The sequence below is a fragment of the Cyanistes caeruleus genome, chromosome 2 (assembly GCF_971803275.1).
Source record: "Cyanistes caeruleus chromosome 2, bCyaCae1.hap1.1, whole genome shotgun sequence".
NCBI lineage: Eukaryota > Metazoa > Chordata > Aves > Passeriformes > Paridae > Cyanistes > Cyanistes caeruleus.
The window spans coordinates 93,982,776-94,001,837 of record NC_141702.1 but is presented as its reverse complement, the minus strand read 5'-3'; the positions used below and the strand labels follow the sequence as shown (position 1 = coordinate 94,001,837).

The following is a 19,062-nucleotide window of genomic DNA, read 5'->3' as shown; positions in this document are numbered from 1 at the left end:
ATTTCTCTATCTTTCTTTTGACATGTTCAACCCACAGAACAAATTATAGAATATATTAGGGTAATGAACATGTGGTATATAATATGTTTTAATATATGAAGGCTTAGCAATTTGAGAACTAGTGCTTAGCCTTATTTTGGCTACTTCTGTTTCTTACTATTCTCTCTCAAGGGTTTTAAATAATGTCCGCATGAACTGCAGAAGAATCTGATTTCTCTCTCTCTCTCTTTCTCTCCAAAATCATATCCTGTCTTAGAGCTGGCAGGAAATTCCTAGATGAAAAAATAAAACACATATTTTTAATCTGAACCCAGTACAATTCAGTACACAGCCACACGGTTCTTGTACTGTTCTTAAAATTGCCATTTTCTCACTAGTTACAAAGGAAAAATAAAATGATCTATGAAGTTCTTCTCAGAATCAGAGTTGGAATTAATGAGTGCCATTATCCTTTCAAGGCATAATGTATTTTTATTTTTGAGATAGGCTCAAAATATAAAATAAATTGTAAATCCCCAAGTTACTTGTTCTCTTTGTAGACAATTTAGTTTCCAGGCAATAATCAAAGTCAATAAGGACAATCTGATAATTTTGATTCAAACCTGAACTCTGATATTGGACATCCTGATGAGCCTCCTTTATGAAGAGCACATCAAATGTTGTTTTAGTATTAGAATTGGCCTTTAGCCAAAAGCAGAAACATGCTTTTGTTGTTAAAGCTCTGAAACTGCTGGTACAAAGCAGCAGAAATATCCCACTGTTGTGTGGAAGGAGCTATACCAATGAGTACATCAAATACAGGCTAGGAATTGTCCACCATAGATTTTGGGCAGGTAATGGATTGATGATAGGCATAGAACTGCTGCTGGGAGAATTTAAAATTAAATCTATCATTTGATATGATGAAAAAGGAGGGGTTTGAGTAAGATTCCTAGACAACCCAATAACCCACCTCACCACTGGATTCCATCACTTCCTTTGGTGAAGAGCACCAGTGGTGAAGAGCAGCAGAGGAAGGAAAACAGGAGGGAAAGGACATCTTTTGTTAGTATCACGTAAACTTTTCTTTCAGAATTGCAGAAAATATTTAAAACCATCCTAGGTTTTTACCCTCTATCCAGCTCAAGTATGAAGTTTGGTGAAGCCAAGGAATCATCTGCACAAGTTTTCTTTAACCTTTCCTGTGATGAACATAAGATTTTAGGTTCTTTCTCTCAGCTGTAGCACCCAGCTTTTCTAAATAAATAGGATGCTGTGTCTAGGACATGTGTCTAGGACATAGATAGCTAAAACTGAGTGATGTCAGGCTAGGCCTCAAAGGCATCACTCATCTTCTTTCAGATTCAAACAGTGTTAGAGTAGATCATTGTGTTCAAATTGAAAACAGAAATAGCTCTGAGAGAAAGACCCTTTTAATGGAGGTCTCAGCCTGCAAAAAAAACCCCATCATGACATTTTCACTTGACATCATGACAAGTTCTAGCTCTACTGATCCAAAGTAAAGCTACTCTGCTGCACCATCTAGTGACAATGAGAATTGCACTTCAGACAATTGATTTAATTAAAATATTACACCTTTCCTCCAGCCTTATCTTTCATTTAGTTACAGAGTTAAAGCCCAGTGCCTTTGAAGCCACAGGAGACTTCCTGTTATCTTCAGTAGGCTGAGGATGTCATTAGTGCTCCTAAAGCACTTCCAGTAATGTTGAAAGAAGAAAAAAATCTCCTAATTCCAGTGATTCTTTCTGATTGTAGTACCACCATTCTGTGCAGAAATGATGTTGAAGCTCAAAGTCCTGATGGAAATACTAACCTTCCCAAAGTTGTGGTTTCTCAAATCTCAGGTTTTGTTTTGGGAGACTCCAAGGCTCATTAAGTGCAGTTCATTTTACCCTGGCCATTATATTAGAGGTGATACAAGTTTTGCACTAGGAAGCCAGTTTCTTTTATTGTACTCTCTTTACCATCAAACTGAGACATGGAAAATACACTGTCTTGGATGGAGGTCTGCATATTTGTAACTTTGAGACTGAGCTTTCTCAGAACATGCAGTACCTCTAGTTAGAGATAATAGCTTTTTTAGAACTTAGCACTTGGCTTACTTCAATGGAAAGTCCTTCAATTTCTATGGGATTTTTTGTCTGTCAAACTTATTCCATAGACACCTGGATTCTCTAGCTTTCTCTTGACATCACATTAGGATAGTTTTGATGGTGACAGGGCCATCGAATAAACAGCTAGCTCTGTACAGTTTATATGGCCAATATAGGCACATTTAATCCATGTATTTCACTCCAAATTTTTCTCAGCTTATTTATTATAATAAGCTCATAAAAATACATAATTTTTTAAAATTATATATTATAAAAGTTGGTTCTACAAATTTCCCCAAGTGTGTAGAAGAGGTGATTTGCTACAGGGCTGTAGTTTGCCTAGCACTATGAGTGACATACGCTGGGGATTGGCTAGGTGGCACTGGTGCATACTTATGTGGTACCACAGATGTGACTTTTTATAATGAGATATTTGTTGGTTGTATTTCCTGGCATGTAATTGTTCATCTGGAGCTTGATGGTGCTATTGCTCTGTACTAATTATAGCACTGGTAAGGAAGAAGGATGCTTATACTTAGTTCTTGAATCTTTCAGCCTGAGTTTCCTTGTCTGTAAGATGGATGTTTGCTACAGGAGGAAAGAAATCAACTACTTCAGATTTTAGAAGCCCACTGCTTTAGTGCTGATGATTGCTATGGTTTTTATACATTTCTCCAACACATTCTGCAAGTTTTGGCTCTGTATTTTTCCACACCTGAAGTACGACCAAGAGTAGACAGAGCAGCACTCTTGTGCTCTTGTATGCATACTCTGTGCTGTTGTATACATATCAAAAGGCAATAATGAGAAACCAAAGTTCCCTCTTTTTTTGTTTGTTTGTTTGTTTTTCTAGGAATAGCAGAGAATTTTATTACAGTGATATCTCAAAGATACTTGTTCTCTACAACTTAAACCTCTTCCATAATATAGAGGAACTGATTTGTCCAATTCAGAGACAGTGAATCTACCAGTTAAAGCTTTACTATGCCACTGTAGGAGCTTGTCTTGATGTCATGATGCCATAAGGGACTAATAGAACAATTGTCACTAATTCTATGTATCTATCGTGGCCAGGTAAAAGATGAAGATGTGTATAACATCTGTATGCAATGGCATTACCTCTGCTGGGTGTCTCTCCCTCTCTAACTCTCTGTTGCATCTGTGACCCACAGAAAGGAATTGTCATTGTATGCAAGAGTATGGCATGTGCTGGACCTTGTGCTGAATACAACCTCTGGGAAGTAGAGGAATATACACGAATATATCATAACAATAAGTCATAATTCAAATTCAGCAAATGGAAAAAATAGTTAAAGGCAAGTCTACATGAGTGATTGCTGCTGAATGCAGAACTAACTGCATGGAAAACTACATTCAGGAGGAATCCTTAGACAGGCCTTCAGAATAATTCACTTTCTATTCCTCAAAATAGCATTTGCACTGTTCCCATACACCAGAACTAAACTGAATTTTAAGGAGGTTGGAATTACAGTTCTGTAGGATATACCCCCAAAAGCATGGAGTGATTTTGCATTAAGAATAGGACTGAGAGGGACATGGAGGAAGAAACAGGTTCAGCTGCCAGCTTCCTACTGCCAGAGGGAAGCACAGCTGCCTGGTCTACTGAGCCACAGTATTTGGCTAACAGCTTTTTGGAAATATGACACTCATTGACATTGTAGCTATTGCACACTCAGGTCTCCATGAAAGGAGGCACGCCGGAGTCCCCTCAGACTCCCTGACTCTGAGCCAGTTGCTGAGCTATGCTCTGAGGACTCTTGGGAAGTGATGTGGCACATGACATGAGAGAGTAGGAAATTCCTCACAGAAAGTAACTTGACAACAGCACAGTCTCATCTCAAAATGAGTAGCAAAAATGCTGTTCTGTGGCAGCAAAGCAATTACTTGCATATTCTAATACCTGCATTGGTCTAATGCTCTCTGTGGTACACACTTACATAGTGCACCCACACAGTTATACAATTTCTCCATGCTCCAGGTACTTTGAACTCTGTAAAATCCCTTCCTCAGTTTTGCCAAAGACAGGCTGACTACATAGAGCTGTTTTAAGGCCCTCGTGAGCTCTACTGTTTCTGTCTTTGCATTTTATTCTGGGTTTCTCCAGCAGTGATAATTTTTGAGGCTATTTACAACCTCCCCCAATACTTCCTTCCTTCAGCATCTAGAGGTCAATTCTTGCCTCCGGCCTATGATGCCAATTTCAATCTTCTGTTCCTAAGATTTTTAATATACACCTCTGCTTTTTCCCAGACTGTCTCTACAGTCTGGGAAACTGTAAAAACTCCTCCAACTTGGAGGAGTCTACCTATAAGTTTCTGCAGAGGTCCTTCTGCAAATCTACCTCTTCTTGTCAGTAGGAGAGTTCATATAGGAATATATGAGATAAACTCACCCATCAAATAATGGTTTATAATTGCCATAAAGGAGAAAATTAATTTCAGTGATACTCTATGTAAATGCAGTGAACAGAGCTGAAATCTAATCAACAAAGCCATTATGTGAGACACTATTATGATTATGCCAGTACATATACTATATTATTATGAAATAATGACATGTTGGTAGGCTGAAAAACTAGCAGGTATCTACTTTTCTTAGAAAGAATAAGGCTAGCCTACTTCTTGTAACTTACAGTGAGAAACCAAAGTGGCTTTTACAACATTGCCTCTCACAGGACTCTTCTGGCTGTGGTAAAAACCTACAGCTTAAGCCTTTAATTGAGTTTGTTGTTTGATTAGCATCAGTGCATCATTCTGACTCATCAGGTGATGCGAATGGAGGAAAATAAAACAAATTCCATTTCTCTTTGCAACATGGAGAACTATTTCCTTCAACCAGAAGGGATTAAGAGTTAGCAAAGAATTAATCTCTAAAGCTAATAGTTATTTTCAAATGTTTATACAAATACAAAGGTGAAGGACACACTGTACATATGTGGGCTTTCAAGGGCCTAATTTTGAAAATACAGCATTATGTGCAGAGTAAAAGTATGACAAACACAACTGTTCATAACCGTCAGTCCTTCAGATCCTGTATAAAATTTTCCAGCGTGTTAAACTTCTTGCAGTCAAAGGGAACACATTTTTTGTGTTATGAACTTCTATTTTGTGATAGAAGATGATGTCATAAATCTGGAAAATCAGTCCAAGATTCATTGGTATTTGTAGCACCCATGGGAGAGACACCAACCCAGGATAAAGATTACTTAATATTACATCTGCTGTTGTACATGGGCATGCCTGACACAGAACTAAATTTTGCCAAGGGAAAATACTAGATGGACAAAATTTTCTTGCAGGAGCCTATGATCATTAAAGGAAAGCATACGCCCAACCCAGAGCATGCTGCAGCACTCACTCAGGCATGTAGGTTGGCAGATGTGATCACTTTATTTTTTTTACTGGGACTTACCTCAAGGAGTGCTAAATTTGTTCTAAATTATGCAGCAGTTGTGGAACCCCTGCAGGCATTATTACATGATAACTTTAGTTTTTGTGGACAACTGTTTCCAAGTCTTGTTTTCAACTAATTCAAGAGCTGGACTGTTAGAAATTAGCACTTCCTTTGGACAACCTCCTTTGTAACTGTAGATGCTTCACACTGTGGTTCAGATGCATGAAATTAAGTCTGAAAGAACAAACGCTTCAGGATTAAGTACAATAAAATCAATATTTTGCCATGAAAAAAATCCTTTACTTCTGTCTAAGACACTGCATAGGTATTGTGTATCAAAATTGTCTCATAAAGGCAATATCATTATCAACAAATATCAATGTTCAGCACCTCAAAATGCTGCTGTAGATCTCTTGTGCTTTCACAAGTGTATTCATAGAGTACACTGAAGTAATTGGTTCTATGAAAACTCTAAATTGAATATAAAAAGGAATTTAAAGTGTCTATTAAGACTTACTCTATGTTGTAAAGAATATACTCCTTCCTAATGCTGCTTGTGTACGTTGTATTCTTTCATTTTATATTCTAACCAGCTCATATGTTTTGTATCATTTGGGTTTAAAGTAAAACCTGACACTTCAAATTTGCTTTATTTCTACTGTCTAGATGGATATGCACAACTCTTCTTCAGCTCTAGGGAAAGGGAGACCAAGGCTTCCTTCATCAAAGGCACAGGAACCATTTTGTCTGGAAATAGAGTTTAGTTTGCAGAGAACCTCCAATTCCCTTCAAAATCCTTTGCCCAAGCAGAAGTACCTCTTCTGGCCTTCACTGCCCCTACTCTTCCCCAGAGCAACAACCATTCAGTTCTGCTGAGGTCCTTGTCCTTCACACCTCACAGATCTCTGACTGCACTATTTACTGTTGGATATATTTTTCTGTCGCACTCCTGCATGCTGATTTCTTCTGGCAGCTCCAGGGGCAGATGCCCATCCCCTTTGGTCTCAGATAACACTTCAGGGAGGTGTTTCTCTGGGGTTCTTAGTCAATCCTGAATACTCTTCATGCTCACAACCTGTCATAACACACACACTGTGATAACTGAGGACATTCTCTTGCTGTTGGGTAAATGTCCCCCATCCCTGCTGAAGTCTGTGTTTCAGTTATTAAACTGCTTCCACAACCTCTAAACATCCCCTCCAAGAATTTGTTCCACTGTAGAACTTTGCTACTTTTAATCAGCATTCCATCCTTCTTGTACCTGTGTATCAGTCAATCTTTCAGTAGCTATTAATTTTTCTAATTACCTTAGAATTCATCAGGTGGCTAAGATGACTTGAAGCAGGAATAGGTGATGTCTCTGTTTACTTCAGCATCTGTTTTGTGTAGCCCTGCATTTAAACTGCACAGTCCAGTGGATGGACTTTTTCACCACTGCTAATTTCAGGGTGAAAGAGGTTTTTGACTGTGATTTTCCCTAGCACCTTGTGCAGAGAACCTGGTTGCAGTAGTCTGTTTTCCATATCACTTCCCAGTCCCACAGTGCAGATGCTATGCTGGAGACACAGGAGCGAAAAAAGAGTCAACCACTTTGAACCTATTTAAATATAACAACCCTTCAAACAGAAATGATGGAATGAGTTCCCATATTGTATGCTCTCCTAAGTTTAGGGCTTGGCTAAAGGGTTCTGACATAAACTACAACTCTCAGCAGAAAAACTGCTCATTTAGCATGGATGGAGCATCCTCACAAGAATGACTACTACAAGCCATAACATCACCAGCATTGGCTGATCCTTGTCATTTTGTTACGCGCCTCTCGCTGCACGATGCTTTGTTGGTGATGTTTCATCTCACAGCGTTCCATCCCCCAAGGTGCAATTTCCTGCTGGATGGGAGAAGTCTGCACCAGGGCATTGATTCCCTATTATTCTGTTCAAAAGAGGAATATTTTAGTTTGTTGTAGGTCTCTTACTCTAAATCCTGCACACAGCAAAAGGGCTAAAATTCTGACCAGCAATTTGTCCCAAATGAAATAGGATGTGGTGAGGGAAACAATGTGATCCTCTTTAACAATGAGATCCTAGATATCTACTGACTTAAATATATATGCTGTTTAAGACTGACTAGTGGATAATTTCTTCTGGGTTACTTCTAGGACATTTTCCTCAGGGAGAGAGAATAACTGCCACATTCTAACATTCAAAACCAATTTTTTGATATATATATGCCTGGATACTTTGGGCTATAAAAAAGGGTATTTTTTTTTAAAGCTGGAATCCTACATGCCTATCTAAGGTGTTACAGCTTCAGGTTGCTTTTAGTTAAGCCTTTTCCCTGACAAAAGAGCGCTGGGATGCTGACTGCAAAGCACTGCTGTTGGAAAGCCACCCCTCTAGTGGCCAGATTCTGCAGGCAGCTTCCAGGAAGTTACACAAAAGCAAATCTTTGCAGGGTTGGGTTTTTGCTTTTTTTTTATTTTAATTTTTTTAAGTCTGGCAATAAAAAAAATAAAAATTAAAAAGTCACATTTGTGTTTAAATGCAGTGCTACCTAAATTAAAATAATGGGGGAAATACAGTATTGTTTAGTTTCCCAGTCATGAAAGTATTGTAAACATTAGAGTTGGATTGATGCACTTCTTGATGACTTGAAGTGGTTTTCATAAATGAAGTCCAAATATGTAATAGCTGCTCTCAATTTTCTATGAGAAGATTTATTCAAAAATAAATTTAGCTAAGGGGAAAAAAGAGACAGATTTGAAAGCTGAGTTATTGCCAAGAACTCAAACATTGAAGCAGCCAGTCCCTTTTGAGACAGCTGCAACATTTCATGGTGTAAAGTCAGCGAATTTCCACAGGCCCTGCTGCCAGAGACCACAAAATGGTTTCAAACAACGGCTCACTTCATGATATTTTTGTTTTTTAAAAAAAGTGTCCTTGTGCTGCTGAGTGGGCAGTGTGCGCTAAGTTAGCAGATTAATGAAAATGTTTCACTGGCACAAGATTTTGATTGCCCAGTGCAAAATTGCTTGCAGATTGGAAAACAGCATGTTTCATTTCAAACTCATTCTCTTCCCATACATTAGCACTTGTCAGTGTAGCCATTAAGCACAGTCAGTGCAGAAATTTAATTACAAAACCATTTATTTTATTGAAAGAAAAATAAACCTAAGCTACCTCAAATGCATTAGGTGGGTTCAAAACATGTTCGGCTGATAACACCCAAGGGTAGAGAGGCTGCTGTAAGAATAATGTTCCTTTCATGTGTGGTGGGGACTCAATATTAGAAACAGCTGCCTGTAAGTCATTCTTTATTTAAGTTCTATTATGAATTAAAGAACAACTGATTTAATGAAGGAACTTTTCATATCTGAAGTTACTCAGCTGTGGTATTCATTCTGTCTTCCTTTAAGAAAGAGGCTAAATTTTAAATGCTAAATAGCTGAATAGAATAATACTTTTTAGTGAATACTTTTTTTTTCTCTTTTTTTTTTTTCTTTCTCGTGTTAGCCTTTTGTTCTCCTAATGCTCAAAGAATGTAAGGTCTGCAGTATTAAAGGAAGTAACAAAAATGTGCTAAACACATCAAAAGTAGAAAATCTGTATCTTATTTATGCCACAGAATTCTACACTCTGCATGTCTTATAGGCATTTGGAAAGGCCCAGAAATAAGGATCTCTAACAAAATGATAGATGTGGGTCAAGCAGCACTCTGATGTCATGGTACATATTGCCTCTGTCTCACTACTAATGAGCTGCCAATAACAGGTCTGTTTTACTGTTCTGCTTGAAGAAGAAAAAAAGGAGTTATAACCTTAGTGGTTTGGACTGATTTGTCAATTTAAGCACTCTTTTCTTCCCTGTCTGAGATATCTACCCACAATTTCTTGCAGATGTACACTCATGTAGTCCACCCAGCTGAAGAGCCTGGAGCAGGAAGATGTGCGTAGTCGGCAGCACTCTGGGATGGATGGCAGACAGAGAGACCACTGCTGCTATGGAGAAAACCACAGCACAGAGAGAAAGCTTAGTGGCAGACACAGTGTTTGCTCTGAGGAGAGTGGCTCTGTCTAACAAAATGATCCCTCCTCACCACAGTCCTGCGCCCAAGCCACCGACATGAGTGTGCCTTGTGTGTGCCGGGTGGGAGCAGGAAGTGGAGTTCTCCCCACATCCCAGACAGTCAGTGCTTTACACGTGACTTTGATCATCTCCTGCCAAGTATAGCCAAGTATGGAAACAGATGCTATTAATGAATATAAAGGTATTTCATACAGCCACAACACTTCATATAATGTCTTCCTTTGCCAGTCAACATTATCATGTCAGGTTCCATAGCATCGCCTTTCATTAACAGAATTAACAATTAAATGCACTCCTTTGTTTTACATTATTTCCTTAAACACCTGTTTTCACTTTTTCCCAAGTTTACCATAAAGAGAAATACCCTATTTTTTTGTTTACTTTTAAAGTCTGTATTTAACTTTAGTCATGTATTCTCCTCTCCACCAGCAGAAGTGCCAACCAGAGGGACACATCCTCCGCAACAGAAGGGGCACAGAGGCCTCTTCACCTGCACCCTGCACTGCAAACTACGGATTATTCTGGAGTAAACAGCATGAGAGCATGACTCTGTCAGCCCTGCCCTTCCCAGGATAAACATCCAACCCCTTCCCATCCTGCCCTGCCCTGGAGCCTGGCAGACTGAAAGTGCTGGAGCCACTGATGCTCCAAGCGGAGGTAATGTATCCCCTTCTACATCTTCTACATCTGCATTTAGGAAAGCTCTGTAACAAAACAGACACTGTGCCCATTCACACAAAACTGGGCACTAAGTACTGGACAAATAAGAACCCAGCACACTCCAAGAGGGACATTCCATGCCTGAATTAGGGTATTATTTGTACCTGGATTTTACATTTGTTAATCAGATAAGTTTTCTCTTTCCAGTTCTCCTAGAGAACTGGCACACAAAATAGTATCAAAACCTAGGAAATCCTAGACTTGCATTTCTGTCCAGTTATCAAAAATGCATATATCAGAGTGGAAATAAAAAAAAAACCACAAAAAAACCACAAAAAAGTAGGAAACAACCCATTCCTGAGTTTAGTTTCTGAGCTGAAATCTATCTGCAAGGGAGTCAATGAGAGAAACAAACTGTCAAAAGATATACAGAGGAATAAGCTTGAGGAGAAAGCTACTGCCAGGTTACCGCAGGGGATGCTCCCTGGAGGTTAGGAAATGTCCTGTGTGCTGGAGCTCTTCTGAAGCATCCCATCTCACTCCATAAAACTGCCTTCCAGCACTATCCTCCTCCTTCCCCTGGATCCAGAATCAGGGAAAAGCTGATTGGCTCAGTTCTCCCATCAGTAGTCCCTTAATGCATCCTGCTGTGACAGTTGTCTTGGGGTTTGGTTGGGTTTTGGGTTTGGGCTATTTTTTTTAATTTTTTTTTTTTTTTTTTTGCGCTTTGACATAAAAAGTTTCCAAGAGCTGTTTGAATATTAACTTGAAAGACTGCTGGAAAGGAGACTGTAGCACAGGATGCCACAAGGGAGAGCTGCAAAATAGAAACCCAGAATCAAAAGAGATGTCCCTGCAGTGGGGAATAATCACCTGCAGAAGTTTCATCTTTGTGGACTATTTGGGGTATTTAAGTTTACAAAATGGCTTCCTGAAAGTATGAGATGAAAGACAGACAGAGATTAACTGGATCATGTATCATTAACACAAAATAATTTTTTCTGGAATGGAGCAGTTTAGTCCATTCCCTAACTTCTTAGGACCTCTCCATTTTAACTTTTTCTGAACTATTCCAAATAAACTCCTTTCTAGACAAACATTTTGTTAGTCATCTCTACAATGAAAAGGCACTTTCTTTTTTAAAGTCTGTATGCATTTCTCTCCTAATATTCTTCGGCACAAACATCTGCCTGTTTTAGGGTTTTACAAATTTTCTATTACTAATATCTGAACTTCTCAAAAAAACTAACAGATACGTGCACAGTTACGGTGCATATCTGAAGTAGTGAAATCCTATTTCCATTTTACAGATGAAGAGAAAAAGAAAGAAAAATGAGATTCTATGTTTTTCCCAGATCTGGAAGTCTACAGAAAAGTCTGAGGTTGCACTAGGCTCTGGACTATCTTTAATCTCTGTCAGCTCAAAAGGGATTTGGAATAGGAGTTATCTCAGATTTACAGGAAAAGCAGCCTCTGTTATCCTAAATTCGGGGTTTCCTTGTGGTACTATGAGTTCAATCCTTATTCAAGTCACACAAGTGAAAAGAAAGCCCTGTATTGAGAGTCATTACAGTAACTCAAAGTACACTGAAGTACAGCACACCTTTTCATGTGTTGACATTCACTGTTCTACAGCTCCACTTACCTCTGCCCTATAATGTTATTTTTTTCCTTTTAATGTAATCTGAGAAGCAATATAGAATGAGAAAAGCCAGAGAAGGAAAGTTGCAAAGACATTTTCAGAGCCTCAAAGGAAACATGGTATAATAAAATGATACTGAGCACAAGCAAAAAGGCAACATGCATGTGTCTACAGTAAAGGGACACCTTAGGATCTAATTCTTCAGTCCAAAGAAAAATAATCTGTTGTCCCATAACACATTAAGGAGTAAGACACAATAATTGTAATAAATAATTAAATAATTAAGTAAATAATAAATCTTAATGCAGAGTAGAAAAATGGGAAGTATTACCATGATAGGAAGAGCATTTCCTCTGTCAGCATTCAGTGAAAATGTTACTGGAAAGATGGAGTATTGGGATGCTGACCCACTGCAGACACCCCCCACAGGTGTACATAAGAGCAGCCTTCACACAAACCCCAGGTATACATAAGAGCAGCTTTCCAGTCTACACAAGAGGTGTGAGAGTGGCCAGAACCGTCTCAGGGCACAGACTCCAGCCAGAACAGGTGGATGTCCCACCAACAGAGGATGTGGAAGACATACCAAACTGTGGAGAACTATCTGCATCCTCAGCTTGTGTGTGGTTAAAATGATCACATCAGCCTGTCTCAAGATTCAGGGTGGAGATATCAGCTTCATTATGTTTACCTCTTCAGCATCTGACAAAATAAATTCAACACCTAAATCAACTGTGCCCTACAAACAGCTAACCTTGGAGAATTCCCAGACAAAACAAGGGAGAGCTGCCCACTTCAACTACTGCCTTCTGCAATGCATGCAATGCTGCATCTTTAAAATACCTCATCCAGATGGGTAAAAAAAAATAAAAAAATTGAGACAGCTTGAGTGTAAACATATTCCCATAACACATGAAGTAGGGACAAGTGAACAAGTACTTGACTATGTAAGTTTCACAGCTCACTGGGTGTCATTCCAAAAAGCATCTGTCACCACCACTGGCAATAAATTTTGAAAACAACTGTATTTTGCTTCTCAGTTTAACAAGATCACACAGCTGCCGACAAACTACCTAAGCCTAAATACCCAGGAAATGTGCGACTTACCTCTCCAGATCTTGTCCCTCATTATATTATCAGTGACAGCAGTGACAGTGTTGCTAGGATGGTGTTAGACAGTACATTCACACGGATCTGACTTGTCAAGTCAGTACTTTCTGCCTGAACTTTTACATGATTCTATTAAGAATAATTTCTTCTTTTTTTTCTTCATACTAAATATATCTCACTTGAGATTTGCAAACTGTTGACTAATTCAGTAATTCCAGAAGAGCAAATACAGTATTAGAAAATATATTGTGTCTTGCAAGAAAAACAGAAACCACTTGCTGCCTCCATGCTGAGATGTAGGTACAGGAGAGCTGTTTACAGCAGCTAAAAACAAAAGAGGAGGGGGATAAGGGTGAAGAACTTCTATACCACTTCTATACCACTGAGAATTTGGCTGCAATAGCATTGGGATTTCCTCCTATCTGCATATTATTCTTAGATGTGAGAAACTATTGCAATGAGGGCCATACTAATTCATAGCAAGACAGAATTCCATAACATAAAGAATAAAAATTTTAAAAGAAAAAGGATGGGGAAAGAAACCAGACACAGAGAGGTAAATTAATTAGCCTGAGTTCAGTGATCAGAAACAAAAGCCGCATTTCTATTCTCCAGCATTCATTATTCTGAAATAGGTAATTCTCCTATACAGGCCTATTAGAGGGCTGTCACTGAACTGTTCTGAGAAGCTATCCCATAGCCAGACATAAATGAAAAAAACAGAATTTAACCATGGAAAAAATTACTGATTTAAGCTGGTTTAGTCTACTATAAAAACAGAATATAAAACTTTGATATTAATTTAAATAGCACCTGAGTTTATCCTTACCAGTGTACCTGCAAAACTACTGCTGAGAAAAAAATCAAGATGGGTCACTGTTTTTCATAAGAAAACATTTAATTAAATTTGTACATTTTTATCCTAAAGACCCACTGTCTCCTGCAGAAATATAGTGAGTGTTGTTATTCCTATCACCTGCTTTGGCTGACACAGGGCTGCTGGACAAGGAGTGGGCATAGGCAGCAACCTCAGTGTAGGTTTGTCCAAAACAGAATGGTCATTCCAGGTAAGGCATCCTGTGGTCCTATCAAGCCATGTATACCTTTAACTATCCAAACACCCTAGTCTATTTTTGCAGTGCTCAGGTCTGGGAAGTTTTGGCTCCAAATGTACAAAGATCTACTTTGCTGCCTGTGAGAAGAAAGAAAGGAATTGAGGAAGTCAGAGGCAGCTGTGTGATGGCTTGGGTTGATTCCTACTCAATAGCCCACATTTTCTTATTGCAAACACTGCTGGTAGGTGACACAGTTAAGGGACTGTGTTGTGGCAGCCTAAGGGCTGTGAAACTGCCCACACACTTGCATACATCTCTGTTTAAAAGATTTGTTCTCACTGCTAATGTTTATTCTCTTACCCACAGTGTATTTGGTTTTGATCTTGATTTTGGGCCCAGCTGGAAATTCAAACACCTACTTGAGCATATCTTCCCAACCACTGTTGTAGTAACATCAGTTTCTATCCTACAAATAGGAAAAATAGAAAACTTGAATCATCTCCCTACCCTGTGAGCCAGAGACACATCCCTTTTTAATACAGAACAGAAAATATACTTGGTTTTGTTCATCACTCTTCTAGGCTCTGAGGCATTATTGCCCATTTAATATATGTGTATGTTAAGATTAAATCATGTAATGGAAATCACAAAGTTTTTTTTTCTAGCAGCTGTATAGCAAGTTAACACTTCAGTTTTTCTGAGAGATTTTCTGCATTTATTAGTGGTCTTTGACTAAATTGTGACAAAAAAAAACTAGGTTAAAACAGAATAACCTCAGCAGAAATATAAACAATGTTTGTGATAAAGCCTAATGATGTTATTTTCTGCTTCTGTGCTAGGAATTGTAGCTTGAATTATACAAATGCTTTACAGGGGGGTAGTAAATTGTCATTCCCTCTGAGGATTTAAAATATCAATCTTGGTAATTTGTTAGTTACAGTGTATGTAATGTGATATTATTGCTCATGTTACACAAGAGGATTACACAGATTACTAAATAAAGCAGCGGTCTTTCCATTAGGGACCATACTTCCTTCCAGACTGATGCCAAGACAAGTGAAATTAGATGGGTGATCTCAGCCCTAGGACCATCTCTGGTGAATATAGACAGAGATGACTAAACACACAGAGCCAATCACTCACCTCTCTCATCTTGCTCCCAACACCTGGAATCCATATTGCTACATTTTGTATTCTGTTTGAATTTGCTGTTGAAACACATTGATGTGTGGTTTTCCAGTGCAAGATTTACCTTGTCTCAGATTTGTAACTATGCTCCTGTTAGTTTATTAAAGGCCCATGAAATTCTATTCAGATTGTATAAGGACACATTCAGCTAGTCTTTTTGACAGGCTTCAATATTTTACAGTTTGAAATTCCACCCCTATTTTATCTCTGACTTTCAAGATAAGAAGATACTGTTGTTACTGTGTTGGATGTTTGAAGCAAATCAATGACTAAAAAGGAGAAAGAGCTACAAAAATCTGCAGTTTTGTTTGAATCCACCTTTATTCCTTACAACACTTTTGTTCTTGAAGTTCTTTCTGTGATATTCGGCTGCTGAACCTAAAATCCTTTCTTTTTAATTTAAATTCTCACAGATTAAATCCTTTTCTTCTGTCCAAAAAGTTTGTCCTTTTTTATTATTTGCACTTATCTGTCTATGTTGTCTTTTCTCCTTGTGATTAATTGCAACACTGTTTTCTGAGCTCTGGATAGCATTTCAATATATTTCAGGCAGAGTGGGTCCTACAACCAGACATAATATCCTAGACATAGCTGACTGAAAGAGAATGGCATCTTAACCACCTAGAATAAAATTGTTAACGTTTATTTTATTATTTTCCTCATTTTGAAACTTTTGAATAAATTTTGTATTTATAAAAAGAGTTGCACTCACAGCTTTAAACCTGCCAGTCTCTGTTTATCTGGATAAAGCTCAGCATTGCTCTGTCAGTCTAGATCAGCCCTGATCACAGTAGACTTTATCTGTGGATGAAAGACTTGCATTTGAATAAAGTCAGCCTAGTCTGGACCCTGGACTTTTGATAACTCTCAAGCCACCTACCAATCCTTTCCATAGCAAGCTCAGTGAGGAAATTAATAGTGCAGATTTTTAAAAAATACTAAGGTACTGAAAGACAAGGAGCACATTTAAAGCAAGGGCTGACCTTAATGTCACTCTAAATCACAAACCCACCACTTTTTCTACAGCAAGCCTCTTGGGCTGACTCCCAGCACTATTCCTACATTAGCCTAAAACCCTGGTGTGGTCCCTGTGCTGAGACCAAACCCACCCCTGCTTCTGTATCCTCTCCTCCCACTGTGGTGTGCTACATCCAAGCACACATTACTACCAGTCCCACAAAATCCCTCTTCCCAATTTAGGACTCATCCCTTCTTTACCTCCTGAAAGCTTTGTGTGGGCCAAACCTGGAAAGGCAGATCAACAGTCCATTCCCCATTTCAGCAGCTTTGCTTGCCTCAGACTGCTTGTGGACGCTTCTTAGTGAAAACTAATAATAAATGGGCCCTAAAACCAAACAATAGGAATTTTGGATGTGATTTGTTGCATTCATTTGAAAACATAACTCAGCTCCATTCTGTGCAGTCTTTTTAAGTTCACATATACTTCTGGCGAATACTGCTCCATGGCACAACCAAAATAGTAAATAAACAAATAACACATGGTCCCAGTTATCTTAAGGCTCTACCAAGAGAGGCACAAGAATACTACTTGCTTGGATAAGTGAGCTTTTTAGATGAGACAGCTGAATTATTGGGAATGGAGCTGTGACTGCCTATTTGTTTTAAGTGGACAATAATGTCTGTTAATCACTAACTTCTGGTTACCACTGACCAAGACTACTTAACAAATAGCCTGGAGGTCCAAGTATCTGCATTACATTACCAAGCTCCAAAAACCACTTAATCACTTCACCAGGAACACTGCAGCTGTCTTACAACGTGGCAGAGACAGATCTAATGAGCAGTTTCAACAGCCTTGGTTTGGCTTTGTGCTTTGCAAAAACACAGGCATGATAATGGGCAAGAGATGGGTAATTTGTGAATGCTTTCTACATTTATTTTTTTGTTGCTGCTAAAAGAGAACAAGAACTCTCAGTAGCTGAGATCAGTGGAAGCCATACCAGCCCATTGGGAAGAGGCAGTGTGTGGCTGGGTTGGGGCTCAGAGTCTCTATAGGTTCATTGTGGCTGTGCTCACCAGATCATCCTTCCATATAGGCCAGGGCACAAGGGACAGAGGCCTGCATCTGGAAGAGAGATGAGGAGCAGCTGGAGACCAGAAATTACAAAACATAATTCCAAGCCAAAGGAGTGTTCTTCCACTTCCCTCCTGCCCCAGCTGGAGATTGTCTCCAGAAAGGGGCAGACTCAACACAGGGCCAGCAACCATGGGTGGCTGCTCTGAGGGGCTCTTGTTGAGAGCTCCAGCTGTGCCATACAGAGTTCTACTGAACCCATCACCCAGGGCACAGCTCTTAGACACCCACTGAGTCTATTGGTGATCCCCAAATAAAATGAAGGTCAGGGAGATATGGAGGAGGATAGAAACCCACTCCCCAGAGATGTCAGCTGAGGTCTGAAAAGAGCATTTTCCCACAGTTTATTGTAGACAGAGACCCCACGTGCCTATGTCAGATAGCAGGAAGAGGAGGAGCAAGGTCATCCTCCTAAAATCAGTTTTGTAAAAGGATTATTGCTTTATGCAGAAGAGATGTGGGAATGAGAGTGACAGCGCTTGGGAGTACTGCTCTTTGAGATTTTACAAGGGAGCAATGAGCCAATGTAATTACTGGGCTCACAACAGAACTTATAAATTCATTGTCAGTGCAGTTGACTCCATTCCCAGATTCTTATCTCTAGTTCAGTCTTTCCCCTCTATTCACAGGTACAAATGCCTCTGGCTTCATGGAAGTGACTAGAACAGAACTGACTTGCTACTTTTTATCCAAGAAACTGTTGGTAGCCTACAGGTAGAAATCAAAAGCATGTCAGTTGAGATTTGGATAATGTAAGACTTGTACAGCGTGAAGGAGGTTTATGTGCTCAGATTTGCAAATTAGCCCGGTCTTTGTAGTTTTCTTGCTTTACCAAAAAATCTAGAGTGAAACTCGCTATTCTGGGTTATTTCACCATCAATCACATGCACAAATGAGGCTCTGTGCGCACACCTTCCGGGTTTTTGTCAAATGGTTTCAAAAATATGTGCAAAGAATGAGAAAGCAGGTACTGATTATTTAGAAATCCTTAATAACAACCAGTGTTAAGAAAGTCAGTTTAAATTAGTTGATACAGCACAAAAATAAGCCAGATTTTTTTTTCTGTGGTGTATTGGTGATTAATATCTTAGGAGAGCGAACATATGTTACAGTCCAGCCAGTATCATTTAAATAATGCTATGGTATTATCTTGACAATGAATGTTCAGGAAAGTTCACTTACTGTGAAATTATCTATCTACAACTTTGGGTTTTGACAATTGCTTAGTGAAAACTTCTGCATTATAAGATTGGGTTCCATTTTCAAACAAGCTGCAGCTCATAATCAAACACAAATTATAACACGTGACTTGACAGAAGTTCTCTGTGGGTTCCACCACAATATAAAAAAAGCGATGTCTCTAAGATGGCAAAAATGCTTCTAACAGAGACGAAAAGATATGTCCAAAGGCTCTTTTTCAGAGCACCACAGAGAATCAAGTTGCCAAGGCTAGGCAGGTGGGATGGGAAAATATTTCCATCCAACACGCTTTCTCCTAAAGGTATCAGGAATAATTTTAGTCCATGTATCTCAGGAGACTGACACAAAGTCCCTTTGAATCAAGTGGGGGATTTTTATTAATATCAGCAGGCATTTGTTGGGGAGCCAAAAGCCTGTGTGAATTAAATCAGTGAATCAGAAAAGGAAGAAGATGGAGCCAGGCCCAGGCTGAACTTCAGAAAGCAACAGAGTATGTTTCAATCAAAGGAATGAAGACCAG

The 19,062-nt window shown here is 39.0% G+C and overlaps 1 long non-coding RNA gene across 9 annotated transcripts in view; it reads right to left on the bottom strand.

Moving 5' to 3' along the window:
* The window catches only part of LOC111926127 (uncharacterized), a 101,724-nt gene that overhangs the window by 65,979 nt on the left and 16,683 nt on the right, over window positions 1–19,062 (bottom strand). For 2 of the 9 annotated variants that reach the window (XR_015283635.1, XR_015283634.1), the window contains exons 3-6: window positions 17,285–17,333; window positions 16,466–16,592; window positions 15,960–16,048; window positions 14,420–14,525 (exon numbers count right to left, since the gene is read on the bottom strand). The exons of 3 other annotated variants lie outside the window; for them this stretch is intronic. This is a non-coding gene — a long non-coding RNA (uncharacterized LOC111926127). The remainder of the gene's footprint in view (window positions 1–14,419; window positions 14,526–15,959; window positions 16,049–16,465; window positions 16,593–17,284; window positions 17,334–19,062) is intronic. 4 more of the 9 variants (XR_015283636.1, XR_015283637.1, XR_015283639.1 and 1 more) reach the window with 2 other exon arrangements.